Consider the following 5,324-nt stretch of genomic DNA (forward strand, 5'->3'; position numbering starts at 1 on the left):
CACACCTTGAGTGACATCCACCTGTCCATAGGGTTTAATATAACAGCTGAAGGGTTTCCACAGGTTTAGGAGTGTTTTGGCTCTCAGTGTCTACTCTAATTTATTCCAAAGGTGTTCTGTTGGGTTGAGGTCAGAACTCAAGTTCTTCCACACCGAACTCGCTCATCCATGTCTTTATGGCTTTTGCACTGATGTGCAATCATACTGAAACAGGAAGCTCCATCCCCAAACTATTCCCTGTGCCAAACAGTTTGGAGGTCTGTAGCGACTAACTCGACAGAAAGTTCCTCTGTGCACTTTGATCCTCAGCATCCACTGACCCCGCTCTGTGAGTTTACGTGGCCAATCACTCAGTGGCTGAGCTGCTGCCGTTCCTAATCACTTCCACTCTGTTATAATCCCACTAACAGCTGACTATGGAATATTTAGTAGAGGAAACGTCATGCTAGACTTGTTGCAAAGGTAACATCCTATCACAGTACCACGGTAGAGTTCACTGAGCTCCTGAGAGCGACCCATTCCTCCACAGATCTTTGTAGAAACAGTCTGCATGCCTAGGTGTTTGATTTTGTACACCTATGGGCATGGAAGTGATGGAACACCAATGATCTGGATGGGTGACTGAACACTCTTGGCAATATAGCGTATGTACCTGTGTGGATCAGAGAAAACCCAAACTTTTTCTTTAAAGTCGTTAAAGATGCATGCTGCACAGCTATTCCATTGGAAAAAGAACAGTTCAAAGGATGACCCAGACATTCATGCCTGAGGTGAGTAGACGAGACTGAAGGAGCTGAAGCAGCAGGAATGAACAGCTCCTCCTGACTGACCAAGACAAGCAGCATCTGACAGGACGCCTCCAGGCTCATTTGTTTCAGCCCCAACCAACCCCCGTGTGAAGACACCATTCATACAACACACATACACACTCACACCAGCATTGTTGCACTGGGAGTCAAACAGTGAAGCATCCTGTCACTGAGGTCTTCGTGGCCCATCCTCTCTGAGTTTCAGAGCTGAGATGTGGTCCTGTGTGAGCCTCAGCTCCATCCAAAGTATCGCTGAACTCTGATTATTGTTGATTTTTATTGATTATTGTTGATTGTCTGTAATATCTGTGGTGCAGCTCTCTTCAGTTTTAGTGCTTTATTTATTTTCTTTAACTAAAAAATCTTTAAACATGTAAACTGGATCCAGATAAATCTCTACGACTTCCTCTCCTCATTTCTGAGCCCGGATGATGACTTTTTCCTCAACCCAAGTGTGAACTCGGGTGTGATGGGTCAGCTCAGTCGAGGCAGTGCTGATGGATGATGAGGGTGGTTTCTTAAACCAGCCTGATGCTTTCATTAGGAGTCATTTTGGAAGCTGCCTCCACGTCACTAACATCAGTCAGAGCAGACCCTCTGAATGAAACCTTACCTGCACTAGACTGTGTACACCGTCTATCTGACACATCCACTCCCAAAACAGCTTCACCCTAACACCACCCTGATCTACAGCTTCAGCTCAAACACCACCCTAACCCTCTCCACTCCATCCTTACAGTCTGAACATCACATATTCTTATTTATGAGTGTTTACAGAAGGAACCGACTCACAGACACCTACACCACCTGCATCACCATCCACACCATCACAGACTCACAGACAGAATGATCATTTTAATGTGGTCAGAGGTAAATAACCTTAAAGCTTGAATCAGTGCCTGAGCTCGTGGTTACTCATGATTATTAGGGTTAGTCTAGTTCAGAAATATTCTTCATGCTATAATAAAAATATGGCGTGTGTGTCTAGAAACTTCCAGCTGCTCACATGAGAGGAAGCTGCGGTTCTCCTGCAGGGATCTGAGGATGGAAGGAACCATTTGGAGCTTTCAGCTACTGGCATGATGCAGAACCACCCTGTGTAGCTCCTGTCCTGTGCAATGAATCCAGTTTTAACTTGAAAAACTATTTTGGCTTCCTGCAATGACTGAGCATGACTAAGGCGTCTCCCTGGTGTCATGGTAACGCTATGACCTCAGAGAAACCCACCCGAGTGTCAATCTGACCCTGGCCAAAGCGAGGCTGATGCACCGGCACTGCCAGGAACCCGATTTATCATCACTGAGCCACGCTGAGCACCAGGCTTTTACCAATCTGGGATTTCTGAGACTAATCTGGTTGGTGGAGAGCGAGCAAACAGCCAGTCACAAAGCAGTGCGCTTCAGTCTCTGACACAAACGCCAAAACATGCTTCACACCCCATCAGACACCTGAAGTCACGCCTACTGCTCGCAAATTTCAAGATTAAAGCAGAGTGATGATGATGATGGTAGTGATGAGATCACTGTGAACCTGTTTACAGACACAAACAGGAACAGGAAACTGTAACAAGCTCCAACTACACCTTCACAGGCTCAGGTGTTCTGTTCTGACCTCACTGGTGATGATGACGGTGATGATGATGATCGTGTGTGTGCTGGCAAAGAGGAGGACTCACACACAGCCTGCAGCTGTCACTGACCCACTAACACAGACAAAATATTAGGAACACCTGTGCCTAATAAGCTTTTGGTCCTCAAACTGCAGCAAAGCCCAACCTGTGAGGGTCCCTGTGGTATCTAACACAGGACGCTAGCAGCAGATACTCAAATACTTCGAGTCCTGTGTACTGTGAGTCAGAGTACTGCAATTCAGACCTCTCCCAGTTCAGCATCAGTCTCTGCTCCGCTCTCAGCACAAGAAAAAGTGTGTGACTTCTGCTTTACACTGATCTACTCCACCTACACAAACCAACACCATCACAACTCTGGTGCCAGCCTCCTGCTTTCAAACTAATCATTTTACATTAAACTGTTCATTTTTCTTCATGTAATAAAGCCTGAGACACACACCACACACACACACACACACACACACACACACACACACACACACACACACACACACACACACACACACACACACACAGTAAACCCCTGGTCGGAGCATCTGGTCCGCTGTGCGTGTCAGAGAGAGAGAGTACACCTGTACCTGTGAGCAGGTGAAGCTGTGAAGCTTCAGAGCCCTGCGAGTACAAACATATCTGAGCTGACCTCAGAATAGTGAGCCCCCTCCCTCCTCAGAGCAGTACCTCTGTTTTTCGCAGTACTTACAGACACACAGATCCCGGTAAACCTCAGATCAGAGTACCTGTGGAGCTCCACGGTCTGCGGAGGAATAAGCGTTAGTTAGTACCGGGACTGGGCACCAACAGCAGCCTGCCCGCTACTCCGTCTGCGGCTCTAGTTCACGTTAAAGCCCCGGCGGAGTGATCCAAACTCCTCTTGCTCTTCGCTCTAGAGCCGCGCGTGCAGAGCACAGTCCCTCACGGTGTTTGTCGGCGCACGGTCAGCGGGAAGGCCCGCCCACAGGGGGCGTTTCTTACCCTCCTCCCCAGCGCACCGTGGCAGGGCTGGTTTTAACGGTGCTGTGGGGACGCGTGTGGGGACAAAAAGGTCCCCACACTTGTAACTTCCAGCATGGGACATCGGGCTATTGGGTGTGTTTATAGCTAGGTTTAAGTTTGGTTTAAACATAGCCAGACTAATCTTCTAAGTGGCCCGGGTCAAACACTTTTGGCCCCCTCTTAGACACACAGAAAGAAAACAAAACCTTTACGTCATTGGATTAAGAAACTTCATCCGAAAGACTGATACGTCAGTGTTGTTGTGGTTGGGCTGTACAGTTTTACATGACCATTTACAGTTTCTGGAAATTCTGCAAAGTTTTGTGGCTTCAGTTTTGACTTCAGTGTGGAGACATGTTTTTATGAAAGTGTCAGATCTTCATCATCATCATCACCATCATCATTATCTTTATTTATAAAGCACTTTAAAAACAACCACAGATGACACAAAATGCTGTACATTAGAACTAAATAATCACAATCATAAGATATAAATAAAAGCCAATTAAAAATAATAATAATAAATAATTCATTAGTTAATAAATTATTTAATTAAAAGATAAACTAAGTCTCACTGCAGTCAAAAGCCAAGGAATAAAAATGGGTTTTAAGTAGTGCTGACAGCACTAGTTTTAAGATGTGTTCTAAAAGGGGGCTCTCTATTGTGCAAGGGCAAGTTATTCCATAATTTAGGAGATCTGTCTCACAGCATTAAACTGTTATTTATGAAGTGAGTGTTAAAAAACAAGTACAGTTTAAATCCATGTTTATGTCATGTTACCTCTTTGGATCACTTTCCTGTGATCATAATCAGCTGTTTAGTCTTGCCTCAGTTACATCACCATAAGCTCTCACACAGCCAAGCTTCAGTCACTTCAGAGCCCTTCACACTGATTTAAATTCTCTCCTGGAAGCCTAAATTACCTTAAAGTTGACCCAAGTCTTCACTTTTTGATTTTATTATCTGCTCGATAGGCAGTGTTGGGCAGTAACAGAATACATGTACCGCCGTTACGTATTTAAAATACAAAATATGAGTAACTGTCTTCCGTTACAGTTACCGTTTAAAAAGGTGGTATTTAGAATACAGTTACTTTGTTGAAATAAATGGATTACACTGCGGTACTTTCCTGTTTCATATTGTCGCGGGTCAGGACTGTTTGGGTTTTGTTTGACAGCTATGTTCTGTTATTGCAGGTGGTAGCGTTATGGTTGCCAAGGTTACAGGGTGACACGCTCTCTCTCTGCGACTGTGTGTTTCCTGGGTGAGAGAGCGCCTTTTTGTTATTGTTGTTGTGCTAAGCTAATAGGCAGAATGCTACAGGCATAGCCCTAAAGAATGTAGCATCATGGGCAGTGTAGTCCGTGCTGCAGGGAGAATGGACTGCCATACACGTTATGGGTCTGTGAGCGCGAGGAGGGAGAAAAAGGAAAACTACGGGCTGTCATCGAACAGAAACGGGAGGTGGAAGCATGTAAATATAATAATAACCACTGCAGCCAAAAAGACTGCCTGACGAGCCCAGTTGAAAGTAAGCTATTAAGACTCAACTGTACACTGTGTTCGTGTTTTCCTCCGAAACAATAAGTTCCGTTGGAGCCTTTCAACGCCTCTCTCTGTCTCTCGCAAGCAAACTTGACCCAGACAACAAAGTAAAGCTATTTTTCGGCTACAAGAACGACACAAACCCGACGTATTAGCCAGAGGTCCCTTTACTACGGTTCGGAGCCGCGGACTTTCAGTAATAGTAATAAATCACATTCATGTAGTTGTAAACAGCTGTTGGTCTTCCTTGGTCTCTTGTGTTCTTGGGGCCTCTGGATGTCTGGAGTTTTGATCTCCTCCATACCTGCTTCATACCCTGGAGGACGGGGCTGTGGCCCCCCCACAC

At 45.5% G+C, this 5,324-nt stretch overlaps 1 protein-coding gene across 2 annotated transcripts in view; it reads right to left on the reverse strand.

The window, feature by feature from the left end:
- Positions 1-3,374, reverse strand: part of LOC102192089 (fibroblast growth factor receptor 1-A-like) — a 17,440-nt gene extending 14,066 nt beyond the window's left edge. For both annotated transcript variants that reach the window (XM_013915304.1, XM_013915305.1), the window contains exon 1: positions 3,140-3,374. The gene's annotated coding sequence lies outside the window, so the exon portion shown is untranslated. The remainder of the gene's footprint in view (positions 1-3,139) is intronic.
- Positions 3,375-5,324: the final 1,950 nt, after the last annotated feature.

The sequence above is a fragment of the Pundamilia nyererei genome, unplaced genomic scaffold, assembly GCF_000239375.1.
Source record: "Pundamilia nyererei isolate P.nyererei 1_Seehausen unplaced genomic scaffold, PunNye1.0 scaffold00285, whole genome shotgun sequence".
Classification (NCBI taxonomy): domain Eukaryota; kingdom Metazoa; phylum Chordata; class Actinopteri; order Cichliformes; family Cichlidae; genus Pundamilia; species Pundamilia nyererei.